This window comes from Vombatus ursinus, unplaced genomic scaffold (genome assembly GCF_900497805.2).
Source record: "Vombatus ursinus unplaced genomic scaffold, bare-nosed wombat genome assembly UNPS02014786.1, whole genome shotgun sequence".
Taxonomy (NCBI): domain Eukaryota; kingdom Metazoa; phylum Chordata; class Mammalia; order Diprotodontia; family Vombatidae; genus Vombatus; species Vombatus ursinus.
The window spans coordinates 10,298,638-10,316,645 of record NW_020954564.1 but is presented as its reverse complement, the minus strand read 5'-3'; the positions used below and the strand labels follow the sequence as shown (position 1 = coordinate 10,316,645).

At 36.7% G+C, this 18,008-nt stretch overlaps 1 pseudogene; it reads right to left on the bottom strand.

Annotated features, from left to right (window-relative positions):
• Positions 1-1,341: 1,341 nt before the first annotated feature.
• LOC114046984 lies at positions 1,342-15,252 on the bottom strand (annotated as a pseudogene).
• Between the last annotated feature and the right edge of the window lie 2,756 nt (positions 15,253-18,008).

Genomic DNA, 18,008 nt, shown 5'->3' with positions numbered 1-18,008 from the left:
TTTTACATGATTTCATGTAATGTAGGATTGAGACTCTTTGTTTCCTCGTATTTTTCTGGAAGACCTACCTATAGTTCAAAGATTTTGTTGCCAAGATCTGTCCTCTAGTTCTCTTGCTTTGGTTTGAAGAGGTTATGATCCTGATAACTTTTCCATGTAAAAATATTTTATTCTATTTTTTGTCTTCCATTGCTCCATTTATGCCAACCTGCCATAACCACTATCTTCCTCAAGTAATACATGCCTTATTGAGCTCTCCACCATTTTTCTACACTGTGAATTCTCATGTTCCTTTTCTTGAATTCTTCCTTTATTGATCTTATTTCTAATTTTATAGATACCAAGTATTTTTCTGTGTCTCTCCTCTATATTCTGGAGTATTCTGCAGTTTCTTATAGCATATCTCTTAACTCTTATCAATATATTTTTGTTGTCATTACAGACTTGTTCTTTCCTTATTAAGATTTCTCTTTGCTTTCTTTTACCACACATTAATAGTGCATTGCATTGGGACCTCTTTTTTAAAATTATAGTTACTCATTTCTTTGTTCTTTCTTTTGTTTTCTGGTGGGGGTTTCTTTCCCTTCTCCTCTTTCTTGTTTAATTTAATTTGGATCCTTTGTAACTGATTTGAGGTGGTGGAAGGGTGTTGGGCAAAGACATGATTACTCTCAACTGTCTTGATGGAACTTTTTGATCTTCAGCTTTCCCAGGTTGGATTTCCTAACTTGCTTCACTGGTGGCTAAGATATCACAACTAGAGAGAACCTAAGAAGAGCTCTTACCTTATGTTAATATATTTCAAGGGTCTATGATTTCAGAGATATGAGTACTTCATTCACTAATATAGATTGTAATCCCTCTGCCCTCAGTAGACTATGTTCTTTAATTGCGAAGGCCAAAAAAAATTGTCATCCTGAGCTCAGAGTATTGGTGGGTCTCTTTTGAATTAAGTCTGGTAATCCTAGGATAATAAACACAGACTATCATCAGTATCATACTATTAGAAATTATAGTTTGGTAGAAATTTCTAGAGCTTGAACTTTGTCCACAAGACTTTTGAGCACCCAAAATCTTCTCTCTTTTATGATAAACTATTGGAAGAGGACTTTAATAGAGAAGAGTAAATACATGTTCTTAAAAGAGTGAGGGGCACTTTCAGATGAAGTCACTGTGTTATTAATTTTATTTCGTTATGAGACCTTTTATGAAGGGAGAGTAACCAGTGTTTGTAATGTAAAAACAAAACACACCAATAAAACATTATAAAATTATTTTTATTTATTTATTTTATACTGGAAAACTTTTTATCATAGGTGGAGTGGGATAGCCGGGCACAGTTTAGATGATTTCAATTTTGTTGGCAACATCTAAAGCATCATAATCTGGAGTAAGTTGGACATAGGCTTTCTTCTCTCCATCAGGGAAGATCAGTATGTTGACCTTGGCCATGTCAATATCATAGAGCTTCTTGACTGCCTGCTTGATCTGATGCTTCTTGGCCTTAACGTCCACAATGAAGAATAGGGTGTTGTTGTCCTCAGTCTTCTTCATAGCGGACTCAGTGGTCAAGGGAAACTTAATGATGGCATAGTGGTCAAGCTTGTTCCTTTAAGGGGCACTTTTCCGAGGGTGTTTGGGCTGCTGTTGAAGTCTTAGTGTCTTGGGTCGCTGGAAGGTGGGGAACATTTGGATCTTCTTTTTTTTTTGTGGCCATGAACACCCTTCAACACTGCCTTCTTGGCCTTCAAGGCCTTGGACTTAGCTTCTGTCTTGGGGCGGGGGGGGGACAACCGTTTCCTTCTTTGCCTTCAGTGCCATCTTGGGGGAAAGCCTAAATTATTTTTTAATTAACCAATAAATATTACTATAAGTCATCAGAGAATTGATTCAAAGTGAAGGAAACAAAAAAGAAAATAATAAACACATTGAATATAACAATGTAAATGGAAGCATAATGGACACAAAACAATCAAAAATGAGTGCTGCAGAGTTACAAAGCCCAAGTTTGGTTCCAAAGTAGAGATAGATGACATTTACCCCTATTCCTTTGCAGAATTTGTGGTGAGAGACCATAGGTAATGTTGTCAGACCCCCCCCCCCCACCATGTATTGATTGGGTTTACTTATTTTTTCCTTCTTTCTCTTTTCATTTTTCCTTCCTTTTTTTTTTTGTAATTCTTTGTTATAATGGATAACTATCTGGGAAGTAGGAGAAAGAGAAATATGGGGGAAATTTAGACAAAGTAAAAATAAAAGATGTCAATTAAATTTTATTTTAAAAATAAAGTAAAATAATAAGAAGGCAGCAGGACATATTAGACAGAGAGCCAGGCTTTGTGTTAGAATAAAGTGTTTTCAAGAGACACCTCTGACATATATATTGGTTCTGTGGCCCTGGGCATGTCACTTAACGTTTTAGTGCTCTGGGCAACTCTCCAAGCCTGCAAGTTCTCATCTTCCCAAGCGGTTCTTCTTTATACAGGTGTTGTTACTGTATAAATTGTTCTTCTTGTTCTACTCACTTCACTCTACATTAATTCACAGAAGACTTCATAGTTTTCCTTGAAACCATTCATTCTGTCATTTCTTATGGCACAAAAATGTTCCATTACATTTGTATACCATATTTTATTTATCCATTTCCCAATAGATGGGCATGCCCTTACTTTCCAGTTTTATGCTTCTTTAAAAAGAACACACACACATATTAATGTGAGTCATTTTCCTCTTTTCTTGATATCATTGTGGTATAGGCCTAGTAGTGGTATGGCTATGAGTATGCATAGTTAAGTGACTTTGGGGGCATAGTTCCAAATTGTTCTGCAGAATGATTAGACCAATTTACATCTTCACTAAGAGTGCATTAATGTACTGGTTTTCCCACAGCCCTTCCTCATTTGTCAATTTCACTTTTTGGGATCATTTTTGCCAATCTGATGGGTAAGAGAAAGAACCTCAAAATTACTTTAATTTGTTTTTTGCTGTTAGTGATTTGGAACATTTTTTCACATACATATTGATAGCTTGGGTTTTTTTCCTTTGAAAACTGCCAATTCATATCCTTTGACCACAAATCTATCAGAGAATAGATTTTATTCTCATAAATTTGAATTGGTTCCTTATAGATCTCAGATATATGACCTTGATCAGAAAAACTTGCTGCAAATACTTTTTCCCAGTTCCGTTTCCTCTTTAATTTTAAATGCTTTGGTTTTATTTATGCAAAAACTTAAATTTTATATGAGAAAATTGTCCACTTTATCTTCTGTGAACCTCTGTATCCCTCATTTAGTCATGAACTTCTCCTGTAATTTATTCCTCTAATTTGTTTTTAATGTCACTTTTATGTCTAAGTTATGCATGCATTTGGAGCTTATATTGAAATGTGGTGTGAGATATTGGTCTATACCTAATTCCTGCCAGACTGCTTTCCACTTTTCCCAGTAGCTTTTGTCTAATAGTCATTTCCCCTGTCCCCCCCCCCCAGTAGTTGGGGTCTTTGTGCTTACTGAACAATGCTAGTGTGCACATTTCCTTCTATGTGTTGTATACATAATCATTTCCATTGATAGAATTTTACTTTTTTAAACCAATACCATTTTGTTTTGATGATTATTGCTTTGTAGTACAGTTTGAGATTTGGTATTGTTAGGTCCCCTTTTTTCTTACTTTTGTCGTTATTTCCTTTTACAGTCTTGACCTTTTGTTCTTCCAGATGAACGTTGTTACTATATTTCAAGATCTAAAAAAAACCTTTAGTGATTTAATTGGTATAGGAATTAATGAATGAATTAAAGTAGAATTGTAATTTTTATTATATTGGCATGACCTACCCATGAGCAATTAATATTTTTTCAATTATTTATCTCTGTCTTTATTTTTGTAGAGTGTTTTATAATTGTAGACATATAGTTTCTAAGTGAATATTGGTAGTCTCCAAAATATTTTTATGAATTCTGCAGTTATTATGAATTTAATTTCTTTCTATCTCTTTTTACTGGGTTTGCAGCAATGCTGATGTTTCGTAGGGATTTATTTTATACCTTGAAACTTTGCTGAATTTATTAATTGTCTTAATTAATTTTAGCTAATATTTTTAGGATACACTAGGTAAATCATCATCTAATCTTCAATAAGCATAGTTTTGTTTCTTCTTTGTCTATTCTTATTCTTATTTTTTTCCTTATTGTTATAGTTAGCATTACTAGCACAGTATCAAATAGTCATAGACAAAATGTCCTTACTGTCCTCCAATCTTATTAGAAAGGCACATAATTATTTTTTATTTTATATGTTGGCTCTTGGTTCCAGATAAAGACTATATACTATATTAAGGAGAAGTTGATTTATTTCTGTGCTTTTTAGTGCATGTTTTAAAAACTTACTAGAAATGGGTATTGTCAAAGGCCTTTTCAACATCTATTGATACAATCAGGTGCTTTTTATTATCGATACGGTTAATTATGTTTAGAGTTTTCCTTAAATCAAACCAACTCTACACTCCTGGTATAAATCCACTACTTTTTAGTATATTGCAGCTACCTACTGACTAATATTTTGTTCAAAATTTTTGTATCAATGTTTATTAGGTATGTTTGTCTATAATTTTATTTCTCTACTTTAGGTATCAAACCATATTTGTATTATATAGTTTGGAAAGGTCCCTTCTTTTACTGTTATAGAAAATACTTTGTATAATATTGGAATTATTTATTCTTTTAATATTTCATATAATTCACCTTTAAATTCATTTGGCTCTGGAGATTTTGTTATTGTGAGTTCCTTTATGGCTTATTCAATTTCTTTTTTGGATATTGGGTTATTTAAATAATATACTTCTTATTTTAATGTGAGTATTTTATATTTTTCTAAATATTTGTCCATTTCATCTAAATCACCAATTCTGTTGGCATCTTAATTTCATCTTCAATTATTGTGAACTCTTTTATATTTTTAATATGAATAATTTGATTTTCCTGTCTTTTAAAAATAATCAAAGTGACTATATTTTTTATTTTTTTCTCCAGAAATGCTCTTAGTTTTATTCATCAAGCCAATGAAGGTTTTTTTGCAGAAGGGATTTGTGTTTTTTTGCTTTGAATTTTGTTAATCGCTTTCTCTTTGATTTATAAAATTGTTATTTTGATGCTTAGTTGGTTTTTTAAAATTTGTTATTTTTAAGTCTTTTAGAATTTCATGCCCAATTCATTAATTTATTCTTTCTCTCTTGTTGATAAAAGAATTAGAGATATAAACTTCCCCATAAGGACTACATTAGCTCTACCCCATAAGTTTTATTATATTGTCTCGTTGTTATCATCTTTGATGAAATTTTCTATTATTTCTATCATTTATTCTTCATTTCACAAGTAACTTAGAATTGAGTTATTTAGTTTATAAACATTAATTTTTTTTCAAAGAGTCTTTACTGAATACATTTCTATTGCATTGTGATAAGGATATGTTTATTATTTCTGCTTTTTTATACTTTTTAGTGGGTTTTTATGTTCCTGAAACATGGCCAGTTTTTAGAAAGGTGCTATTTTGGTTGAAGTATATGTAAATTCCATTCTGTTCTCATTTAGTAATTGTCAGAGATCTTTCATCTCTTATTTTTCTATTCGGGTCCTTAACTTTCTAAACTTTGGGTTAGATTTATTTATGTCTGAAATAGGCACATTGAAGCCCTCCATTATTATAGTTTTAGCATTTATTTCTTGCTGTATCAGTTCTGCTTTTATGCTTGTTTTGAAAATGTGAATTTGCTTCAACTAGATTAATATAATAGTGAACACTTTGAGTATAGCATGAATTTGGAGTTTCCTTACATGTGATTTCATCTGCACAGAAAACTTCATTGTTCTACAATGATTCGCAAGCTCCAACCCTTTTAATGCTCACTTCCACAAGTAAATTTCAAATATTTTTTCAAGGTAAAGTGTCATTTAAAAAAAATATCTTCTGGTACAGTAGGAGCTGTGGGCAGAGGGTTGGTCCATAGCTATGAACTCTATCCCTGCCTTCTTCTGGCAGGGCCACTGCAGGAGAGTGCTGCATCCTTGAGTTGGGACCCACCCATAGGTGCCAACTTTGCCAGCCTGGTCAGTGAGAGTGACACAATTGCTGCATAGCAATCTGAGGCCACAGATGCCATCACTATTTATTGTACTATTTGTGTATTTCTTAACTATTTAACATGTATAAAAGTATGCTATCATTTTATTAAGATTCCATCTTTTTTTACACGTTATTGACAAAGTTTTTGAGTATTATGCCCCAACCCCATTTCTTCCATAAGCCCTGTGGTTTTTAATTGTGCAATTTTACATTGCACAATGATTTTTAGGAATGCATATGTTGCATTATAGCAGAACTGAAACATAATGAAAATATGGTTTGCGTGACTGCACATGTATACCCTATATCAAATAGCTTGCCATCTTAATGAGAGGAGAGGGGAAAGAGGGAGAGGGGATGGAATTTAGAACTCAAAATTTAAAAAAAAACATGTTAAAAATTGTTTTTACATGTAATGGGGGAGAAATAAAATATTAAATAAATAATTTGAGAACTGAAATGTGATTTAAATTTAAAATGTAAAGGAAATATAATTAACATTTCTTTTAGGTCTTTAGGTGCTATGTTATTTGGTTCATATATATTAAGTACTGATATTGATTCATTGTCTATGGTGCCTTTAAGTGTAATGTAAAATCTCTGCTTATCTCTTTTTATTGTGTATTTACTATGGCCTTTTCTAATATCATAATTGTTATCCTTGTTTTTTTTGTGTTCAGCTGAGGCATAATAGATTCTGCTCTAGTCCCTCATTTTAAGTCCTTAGGACTCTTTATGTTTTAAAAATGTTTCTTATAAACAACATATTGTGGGATTCTGCATTCTAATTCAGTCCATTTTATAACTGAATTCATCTCATTCCCTTTCATGATTATGAACATCAATTGTGCATTTGCCTCCATCCTGTCCTCTTTTACTTTTTCTCTCTTTGCCCCACCTTTACAAAGAAAGTTATAAAATAGGTTTGCCTAACATTTGTGATCTATAAATTTAGATATTTTTCTCCATTCCTATCTTTTCTCTTCTTCTTCTTCTTCTCCTCCTCCTCCTCCTCCTTCTTCTCCTTCTCCTTCTCCTTCTTCTTCTTCTCTCTCTCTCTCTCTCTCTTTCTCTCCTCCCCTTGCCTATTTTACCTGTTGAATTTAATGTATTTCTACACCATAATCTATGTATGTTCAATCTTCCTTCAGATGAAAATGAGGTTCATGAGAGACTCATTTCTGTTTTTACCCCATGTTTGTAAACTTGTCATCTTATTCACCTCTATCATGTGACAGTGCCATTTCTTCCTTCTTTCTCCTTTGGTATAGTTTCCCCTACTTCTGTCTTCTCCTGAGATCATCAAAACAGAATACAACTATAGCTAAATCCTTTATCTGTCACATTTTCCTTTCTCTATGACCCTTAAAGATATTAAGGTTCTCAGAAGACATTTGTTTCTTATCCTTTGATTAGCATAGTCTATTTTAATTGAAGAAATTTGTGTACCTTTCTATGTTTCCCTTGGTTCTCATGTTTCCATTTCAAAATTTAAATTCAATTATTTTTTCTTTTCATCAGGAATGCTTTGAAATCCTCTACTTCATTAGGAATCCATTTTTCCCACTGTGAGATACTCAGTTTTTCTGGACAGGTTATTCTTAATTATAAATACATGTACATATGTATATATACATATATCTATATCTGTATCTATATCTATCTTTTGTCTTCTGGAATATCACATTCTGGATCCTTCTCTTCTTTATAATGGCAGCTGCCAAGACTGGTGTGATACTGACTGTAATGCTATGGTACTTAAACTTTTATTTTTGGCTACTTACAGGGTTTTTTCTTTAACCTGGAAGCTCTGGATTTTGGGCTATGATGTTCTTGGGAGCTTTCATTCTGTGGTTTCTTTCAGGAGGTTATCAGTGAGTTCTTTGCATTTTTACTTTGCTCTCTGGTTCCAAGAGATCTGGGCAGTTTTTACTTGTGATCTCTTGAAAATGGTATTCAAGTTTTTTGGGGATCTTTTTTTTGGATCACAGTTTTCAGGTAATCCAATGATTCTTACATTATCTCTCTTTGACCTGTTTTTCAGGTCAATTTAAAAAAATACTCTATTCCTTACACTTTTGATTTTTTCAATCTTTTGATTTTGATTTAATATTTCTTATCTCATTGAGTCATTTTTTTCTGTGTTTCATTCCAATTTTCTGGGTGTTCAGTTCTTGGAAAGATTTATCACTGTTTGTTCTAAGGTATTTATCTTTGTCATATCTCTTTGTCATGCTGTTCCATTTTATATTTCCTATTTTCTTTCTTCTAGATACTCTTGTAATACTTGTGGCCAGGATATTATTTTCTCAAAGGCTCTATTTGAACTTGTAGAGTTACTCTTTTCTATTGGGTTTACCACTTAAAACCTAACAGTTCAAGATTTCCTTGTTGTGTTTGGAGTTTTATTTTGTTTATCACCATCCTCAGTTTCAGGATTAGGGTCTTCTGCTTGAGTCAAACTTTGCTGACATGAATGGTGTGGATAGGCTATGATTGGTCCTTATCATCACGGCTAAGTATTTCTTTCTGTAAAAATTGTCTGGCTTTGTTTTCTGTCATAGTTCAGTCGCAGATTTCCTGGATTCTGGCTTGGGCAGGAGCCTCTTGGATATGACTGGGTCAGGGCTGCCTGGATGCTGGGTGGGGTGCAGGCTTCCTAGATAATGTTCCAGGCTTATCTCCTGTTATTGTGAAAAGCTTGGAGCTGACCTCCTCTGGGCATCTCCTACCAAGGATCAGAGGATTCCTTGTTCTAGGCACTGGTTAGAGCATGTTTCCTGCCTTTGGGCCACCTTGTGCTGGGTGATGATTGTCTCTTTTCTCCTGTAAGAGCTCTGGGGGTATTCTGTGTTAGGTACTGATCGGGGCCTATCTCATAGTGTAAGACTAGGCTGCTTTACATTGCACCTTCCATTTACCGTGGATTTTTTTCCACTCTGGGCTTCTGTACGATGCTAATAGTCTTTTTTGTTCAGGAATAGATTGGATGGAGGAGTATATGGTTGATTCTATTTGGTTTTATATATGGTTGTTCATTCTTGTGCATTTTTAGAGGGGTTTTGGGGGTGGAGTGGATCTGGACTCCTCTAGGTTTTAATATGTTGTCATTTGCCCACAACCCTCTCTAAAACCATAAGAACTATTGCCAATCTGCTTTAGTAGAGAGTTTCCTCACCAGAAATTTCCTACACTAATGAAATTATAGGTCTGGGTAAAAGAATATTCATAAAAAATTAGAAAAAATATATTTTAACTAGGAGGAAGTTTTGGGTCTGGGAAATCATAGTGATGATGACAAATATTTCCTTCTCTGGTACAGACGAGCTCAAATCTCTTTGCTCTGTAGCTTACTGATTTTCTATTCTTGGCTTCTTCACAATTTTCTCTTTGTAAGCATGAAGAGTCTATTTTAACAAAAATAGCCAGCCCCTTTTATTTAAAGAGAAACTCAGCACTGCCATCTTCTCAGCTCTTATGAATTTCTAAGACATGCCTATATTCCCACCCCTATCTTTACCGTGTTACCATGGGTTCAATGTCATCTTCTCCCTTCTTTCAAAAAACAGCTTATATCTTACCATAAAGACTTTCCTAATCCACCTCCTCTAAATCGAGGTGAAAGTAATTTTTCTCTCCTCACATTTTTCATAGCACCTCACTTTGTTTTGATCTCTCCTTTATCCCCTCTCACATTCTACCATGAATTTTATTTGTCTTTGTACATTAGAAAAGTTTAGCCCTTTTCAGTCACATCCAACTCTTTCTGACCCCTTTGGGGGTTTTCTTGGCAAAGATACTGGAGTGGTTTGCCATTTCCTTCTCTAGCCCATTTTACAGATGAAGGAACAGGGTTAAGTAATTTGTCCAAGGTCACATAGCTAGTAAGTGTCTGGGGCCAGATTTGAACTCAGAGGATAAATCTTCCTGACTCCAGGACCTGACACTCTATCCACTGCGCCACCTAGCTGTATATATCACATTCCAATTCCCCATTTGACTTTAAGCTCCTTGAGGTCAGGGCTATTTCATTTTCATCTTTACATTCTAAGCCAAGCACAAAATCTTATACTTGTTAGGTGCTTAATAAATATTTGTTGAAATTGAAGCATGTTTTTTCTCTTTCTTTTTCCTTTTTTTTTTTGGGGGGGGGGGGGGCATGGCTAATGTAGAAATGTCTTGCATGACTTAATGTGTATAATGGGTATTATATTTTCTGTCTGCCCAATGGGTGGGGGAGGGGCTAGAGTAAGGGAGAGAATTTGGAATTGAAAATAAAATAAAATAGAATTTTAAAAAGAAAAATAAGTGTTTGTTGAGTTGAATTTTTAAAAATTAAATTGAATTTGACACCATCACACAGCTTAGCTGTCCCATGGATAACAAGGCCAACATGAGAATGGTAGTGCTTTGGCTGCTGGATAAACTGCCAACTTGGAAATGGCCACCATGCTTTCACTGGTTGATAAGGAGAATCTTCTGGAATAAGCTGGTAGAATAGGTGGTAGAATTTATAATCAAAGAGGGCAGCCCTTACAAGATCCAAGTCCATATGGCAATATCTCTCCCTTTGCCCGCCAGAGTTATGGACCTCATTGTCTTTATGCTGAGCCTTTAAAACAAACGCAGCTTGAGATCAATAAAGGCGTTGTTGGATCCCATGGATGATATCATCCTTCTCATGTTTGTGTGCTTCCTTGCAAAGAGAGTTCAGAAAAAGCAAAGGTCTGGTCCCTGTATGAACACTGTCCTGAAAATGGACAACACTTATAATGGTCTTCTTTTCAGTGGCCTACAGGTGGACTATGCCAGCCCCTTTTGTTTAAAGAGAACCTCAGCTCTGCCATCTTCTCAGCTCTTATGAATTTCCCCATGACCTAATGTTTTGTCTGAATACTGCAGTTCTGTGCAGGGGATGGGCTGGGCCTCTGACCCCTGAACCAGTTGCTGTCCATGCACTTAATTAGCTAGGATAACAATTTTATGAAGGAGATATGACAACCTTTCCTCTGTACATGCACACATGCGCTCACACACACACACACACACACACACACACACGTGTCACTTCTGTGGAGTTCACAACAGGCTTTGTGCCTTAATGTTTGCTATGGAGACAGAAAGGTAATGTTCAGATGTGGTCTCTTAAACAGGGTTTCTCCTTCCCCTTTGCCTATTATGCCAAGATAAGAGGAGCTGCCAACAGCACTGTTTGGGAAGGACTCTCCCTTCCTTGCATCATTTTTGGTTGTTGTTATTTTTAGAGATTAAATTTAACTGAAAACAAATTAAATTGAATTTCATCTCTAAATCAAGGTTTGGTGGTAACCACTGAAATATTTCTTTCTGACAATCCAAGGCTTTAGAGTGGAGTGGAGTGAGGGTAGAGGATATCAGAGTCCCTGGACCCCAATTCTCAAGTTCAAGTCAGGAGGAGGGAGGAGAACTTGCTAATAGAAAACCACTTACTAATCAAGGGGTGAATCTTCAAACATAATGGCTACAACTGGAACCTTCTCCAATGAAAACTAACCAATATTACTTCTGAATGTCATTATTATTACATAAAATTATGTCACAACATTCTATATGTTGTTATTCTAAGGCCCCTTCTAGGTTTAGCATTCTATTTCACCATACTATGTTCTAAGGTCTCTTTTAACTCTATCCTTCTGTGTCCTAAATGGCACTATATTTGATTACATGATCATTTGCTGCCCTTATCACATTCTAAAATTTAAATCTATCAAATATATCACACGGTTATCACATTTATTGTAGAGTACTTAATCCTATTTGTTATATGTGTAAACTTTTGGCTCAGAGGGCCATCTGCATGAAATCATCCTCCAAGGTAGAGATTGATCACTCAATCTTCTGCACCTGCATAAGGGGCAGAGTTAGTGAGAACTGGAGAGAAGAGAGATCTTGTTTTCTGGTTTCCAACAATAGAAAACGTGCAGTTGCAACTTCTCTTCAGGTCCTTGAAGGAAGAGTAAGACTGAAAAAGCTGACTGTAGAAGAGAGGTCAATTTGTATCATGTCCCTATCCCCAGTTTGCTACACTTTGGGGAAATTTCCTCTTCGGTGGGATCTGAGCCTCTCTCCATTGATTGAATTGAGTTATCTTGTTCCCAGTGGAATGCTCATTTATTTTATATTGTATGGTATATATTCTCATATGTATACCTTCTCTAATTTGTTTTAATATCAACTTAGATAAATGGGTTTATTCATTATTTGCCACTTGTGTTCACTGGAACTGGCATTTGGGAAGGGAGTCAAGCCTTGGATATATTAATTGAAGCCATTCCTTCCCCCTTAAGTGATAGTGATCAGAGGCACAGCTTGAATCTAGAGATTATTTCCCCTTTATATTAAATAACAGTATTAAAAAAACAGACATATTTCTAGCCCAGTACTCCCCTCGCTCTAGGGAGAGCAGATCGGCCAGCCCCAGCCTCCTGCTTCCCTTCCTGACAGGAATCAAAGTCTCCACTGGAAACTTTGGGTAGGGGGAGGAGACTTTAGATGTATCTCTTCTTGCTACCCTGAAAGCCACATCTGGACAGACCCATGTGGGCACACGTAACCAACACAGATATGAAATAATACACGACTACCCCACACCCCTTATGCATTATTGTTCTATTTTAGAGGCATGCTCAGAAACCTCAGCTTGTTTTCTTTGAGTGAAGTCAGAATCAGAAGCCAGAGTCAGAAAATTCTAGAGCCAGAAATGGTAATATGAACACAGAATATTAGAACATAAACCACAAATTGTTAGAGCTGGAAGTGACCTTAGGACAAAGGAAGTTAGGTTTTGAAAGAACCTCTGAACAAAGGATGTTAGAGCAGTACAGGACCTTTGAAGCTGTCTATTCCAACTTTTGCTAGATGGGGCAATGGAAGTCGAGGGAGGAAAAGTGACTTGTCCAAAAAACAAAAAATAAAACAAAAAAAATCCCCATTAAATTGCTAGAACATATATCTCCAGATTTGTTCATTTCTTTTTTTATTATCCCAAACTTGCTGACTCCCAGTGAAAGATAAACTTTTCTGGCTTCTCTGATAAGGATATAGCTCATGCCAACCACACATGGCTATGAGGATGCAGCCTCAATGCAAACACTGCTACCACCACCAACTTCATGTTTGTCAGGGAAGCTGCTTTGGGTGGAGGCTTTAGTGCACGAGGGGACCCATACTTCTCCCCATGGGTAGGTGAATTCATAAGGCTCTTATCTTTCTAGGCTTCCCCAAGAACCAAGAGCCTTACATCATTCCCTACCCCTTCCTTCCTGTGGGAGGGGAGAGTTAGGGTGGACAGGATTAAACAGATAACCAGAAAAGTCATCCTTGCATTCTCACTGGACACACCATGGGAGACAACATGGTATAATAGAGAGAACTTGGGATCAGAAGACCTGGATTCAGATCCTGCCGCTGGCATTTAATAACTATGTGACCTGATTGAATCATATATACTCTCTGGGTTTTAGTGTCCTTATCTGTAAGACAGGGATAAAGATACCTGTAATGTTTATCTCACAGAGCTATTGTGAAGGTCAAGTGAGATCATGTGTGCAAAGCATCTTGCCAATTTTAAAGTGCTATGTAAATATCAGTTATTATTATGACGAAGTAGTAGCAGTAGTAGTGGCAGCCAGGTGGTACAGTGGATAGAGCACTAGACTTGGAGTTAGGAAGACCTGAGATAAAATCCTACCTCAGACACTTACTGTGACCCTGGGCAAGTCACTTACCTCTATCTGCCTCAGTTTCTTTATCTATAAAATAGAACTATCAAAAAGTACCCACCTCACAAGGTTGCTGAGAGGATAAAATGGGATGATATTTGAAAAGTGCTTTGCATACTGAAAGCCCTCTATAAAATGCTAGCTAATATTATTATATTTTTCTTCGCTTTTGATCCCTTACTCAGTGCTCTAATTCTGCAGTTCCACAATGTTCCCACTGGTTAGAATCCTTTTCCTAAATCTCCAATTCTATGGTTAGATCACTACAACCTGCCTGTCTAGACCTCTATTTGCCATCTGCTACTAGATTTCCTTGAAGCCAACTAGGCCTGTCTGAAACTAACCATCTATCAGCCTGTGTTCCATGCTGTTCAAAGGTTCACCAGCTTACAAATAACTGTTCTTGGTAAAGGCCCCCTTTAACACCAAGAAGCCAAGAAAAACCGAAAACACCAAGAAACGTCTGAGGGAGACTGAGGCCAGAATCAGAAACTGAACTTAGCCATGAAGTCTGGGTGAAAATGAAGCCTATGTGACTTATAAGGGCACAAAAATGTGACATCATCACAACATCTGTGCTTTCATTAGTAGCCCTTCTGCACCTCAGTCATCTCCTAGCAGCCAGTCATTTAACAATGAAACTCTAGGCACTCAGCCCAGCAGCCATGGAGTCCATCTGCAATCCATGCCCATGGCTTTCAGGCTTAGTAGAAATTGTCAGAGTACATGTTCCACTGGATAGCCTTTGAGATCCATAGTCACTTCCATGCCAGAAGGAAGGGGTTATTATTGTTGTTGTTGCTAATAATAATAATAATAATAATAATAATAATAATAATAACCTAGTCTTTGTAGGACTTTATAGGACTTAATGCAAAATTTTAAAAATACAGAAAGGGCTATGGACTTGGAGTCTGAAGACCTAGGTTTAAACCCTGGCTCCATCACTTTCTAGCCATTTCCTTTCTTGGGGTTTCAGCTTCCTTCTCTGTAAATTGGGGATAATAGTGCTTGCATTACTTGTCTCGTGAGGCTGTGGTGAGAAAAGTGCCTCATAAACTGTAAAGGGCTATAAAAGTGTGAATTGCTATTGTAACAATTTTAAAGCTCTTTAACTTTTATAGCAAGCTTTCCTTACCCTCACTTTGTGAAGTAAGCAGTACCACTATTACTTTTCCCATTTAAAAGATGAATAAACTAAAGCTCTGCACTGAAGGAGGAAAATGACTTCAGACAGCAGCAGCAGCTAAGAAATGTCGGAGCTCAAATAGTAAGATTCGAACCCAAATCCTCTGGCTCCAGGTTCCATGCCTTTTTACCAGGCTGCGTTATACCCTTCGACTTCCTGCTCCTCATCACTGCCCGTGTTCATCACAACAGCAACTTCTTTTGCTAAGCTTTAGAGTAGACGGTACATTGGAAATAATTTCCTCAATGTGCCACCTTGTGGGTAAGACTCAAAACTACACTATTTTGTTCATCAGATAAATGCAACAATTTAGTGGAACACATACTAGGAGGCCAGACCTGTGAGAGCGTCTGTTTTACAACGGTGTCAAACTCAACTAGAAATGATCCCTGTGGGCCTTATATTGACAAATTAGCATTATCAACATTATATTATATTTTGTTTATTTTCTTAAATATTTTCCAAGAACATTTTAATCTGTTTCCCCAGCACTTAAGAGTTTAGGGGGCCATGAGTTAGACATATCTACATAGAATATGGGAGGTAGAGACATGCTTATTGCTCTCAGGACTCTCACTGTATAGGTCGGCAAAGTGGGGAGGAGAGAGGAAGAATCAAGATACAGGAAACAAACCAATAAAAAAAAATAAGGCATGAAATAAATAATGGGATGCAGCACTGTGTGGTAGGGAAAGCACTAAGAGTCAGAAGCCTTAGTCTGAGGTGGCAGCAACACTTAACTAGCTTTGTGGACTTTAGCAAGTCACATAAAGAGCTCCTGTGCCTCAGTTTCCCTACCTGTCAAATGGAGGAGAGGCAGCATGGTATAGTAGATAGAGACCACATATTGGCTATATGGCCCTAGAGGTATGTCAATTAACTTCTCAGGGCCACAAACAGTTCTCTAAGTTACAGAGAAGGTGGCTATCTGCATTGGTAAAAGAAGTTCCTCACCAAGGAATTCTCTGTACCAATAAAACCAAAGTTTATTTTTTTTTAAATGGGGATGATAATCTTTGCACTACCTACTTTACAATCTCTTTGGGAAAAAAGGATGTGTGAGTTGTCGCTATTGTTAAGAGCCTAAATGAAAGCCCACAGATCATACCTACTATGGGAAACCAGAAGTAGGAAGGATCTCTGTAGTCCTGAGTGGTTAAAAATGACTTTCTGGAGGAAGAGGGCCTTGAGTTGGATCCTGAATGATGGGTAGGGTCTGAATAGCCAGAGTAGGGTGCATTGCACATCTCTACCCAGGAGAACTGCCTAACTGATTCATCTTTAGACAAATAGGCCTGGGAGAAGCCTTAAGGATCATGCAGTCCAACCTGCTTGTTTTCACAGACAAGGAAAGTGAGACACCTCAAAAAAAAAGGGACTTGCCTCTACCACTTAGGGAGAATGTGTCAAATAGTAGTGTTCTCATTTCTAAAGGATGTGTGTAGAGAATTATTAAATCTGAGGCAATGAGGCAGAGTAGAAAGAACACTAGATTTGGAGTCAGAAGATCAGGAGTCCAAACTTTGACTCTGTCATTTATTACCTGTGTCATTCTGTGGAAAAATCACTTTGCTTTCCTGGATCTCTGCCTCTTCATCTGTAAAATGAAATGGTTAGACTCCCAAGGGCCCTTCTACCTCTAAAACTATGTTTTAAAGATCTGTTGCCTTAAAAGTACCTTCCAACTCTAAAATCATATGATTTGGGTATTAAAAAGAGCTTCCAGAAGTCATCTAGTCTACGCTCTTGTCTCTAGGCAGTACTTCAGGTAGATCTATTATCATCATTGTCATCATTATCATCAACACCACCACCACCACCACCACCACCATCACTACCACCACCACCATCATCACTACCACTACTACCACCACCACCACCTCAATCATCATCAACAATGAAAAATAACACCCTTTTTGGTTGAGCTTTAGAATAGTTTTACAAGTATCATCATTTTATTGATTTTTAGTACATAGACTGAAAGCAGAGACTATGAGTAAACAGAAAAAGGGAAAGGGAAGATTGGATATAAAATAACAATCATTTCTAACTAACAATAATAACCATCATTGGATTATAATGGCATTCAATTCCATGGTGCTTTAAGGATGAATTTTTCTCAAAATAACCTGGTGCAGGGGAGTAGGTAGTTCAAGTATTATCCCTCATTTTATAGATGAGGAAACTAAGTCTCAACAGAATGAAATCATAACCAGTGTTAGATGTGGTGTTAGAGCCAATACTGGAATAAAAGTCTTTTGAGTCCACAGGGTCCTTTGACTACCTTTTCCTATTACATATCAGGCAGTGAAATGCAGTGGAAGGAGGTAGCTATGTTGTGGTAAAAAGAGCACTGAATTTGCAATCACAATTGGCTTCAAGACCAGGCTCTGTCAGTGACCCCTTGTGTGACCTCGGGTAAGTACTTCCCCTTTCCAGGCTCAAAGTTGCTTCTCTGTAAAAGGAGGGCTACATACAGTACTAGTAGTACAGTACTGCTTCCTCATGGTAGTGTTGAGAGGCTCTAAGGAGAAAACAGCTGGGAAAGTACTTTGTAACTGTCAAGTAAAGGATTGAGGTAATTGGTTACCAAGGGTTAAAAAAGCAAGGTCTTGGTTATTGCATTGGAAATGTGGCATAGCTCTGGGCCAGGCTGGGGAAGGTTTGGGTTTGGGTGGAAATTTGTTTATAAGGCTTGTCCAAAGGACTTGGCTATTGGGGCAAACTCATATCTTTCCCCTCAGTGCTAAAGAACACTCTGGAATCCATTAGTTAATTCAGACTGAGTAAACTCTCCACTCTACTCCAAGCCAAAGACCATAAAAAGGAATATTGAATTGTTCCTCAGAGAGGCCCTGGCTTCCTCAAACTGGCTATTCAAGGTTTCTCCCAGATACTAGCTCAATTCCCAATCAAGAGGTGGGGCCTCTGCCTTAACA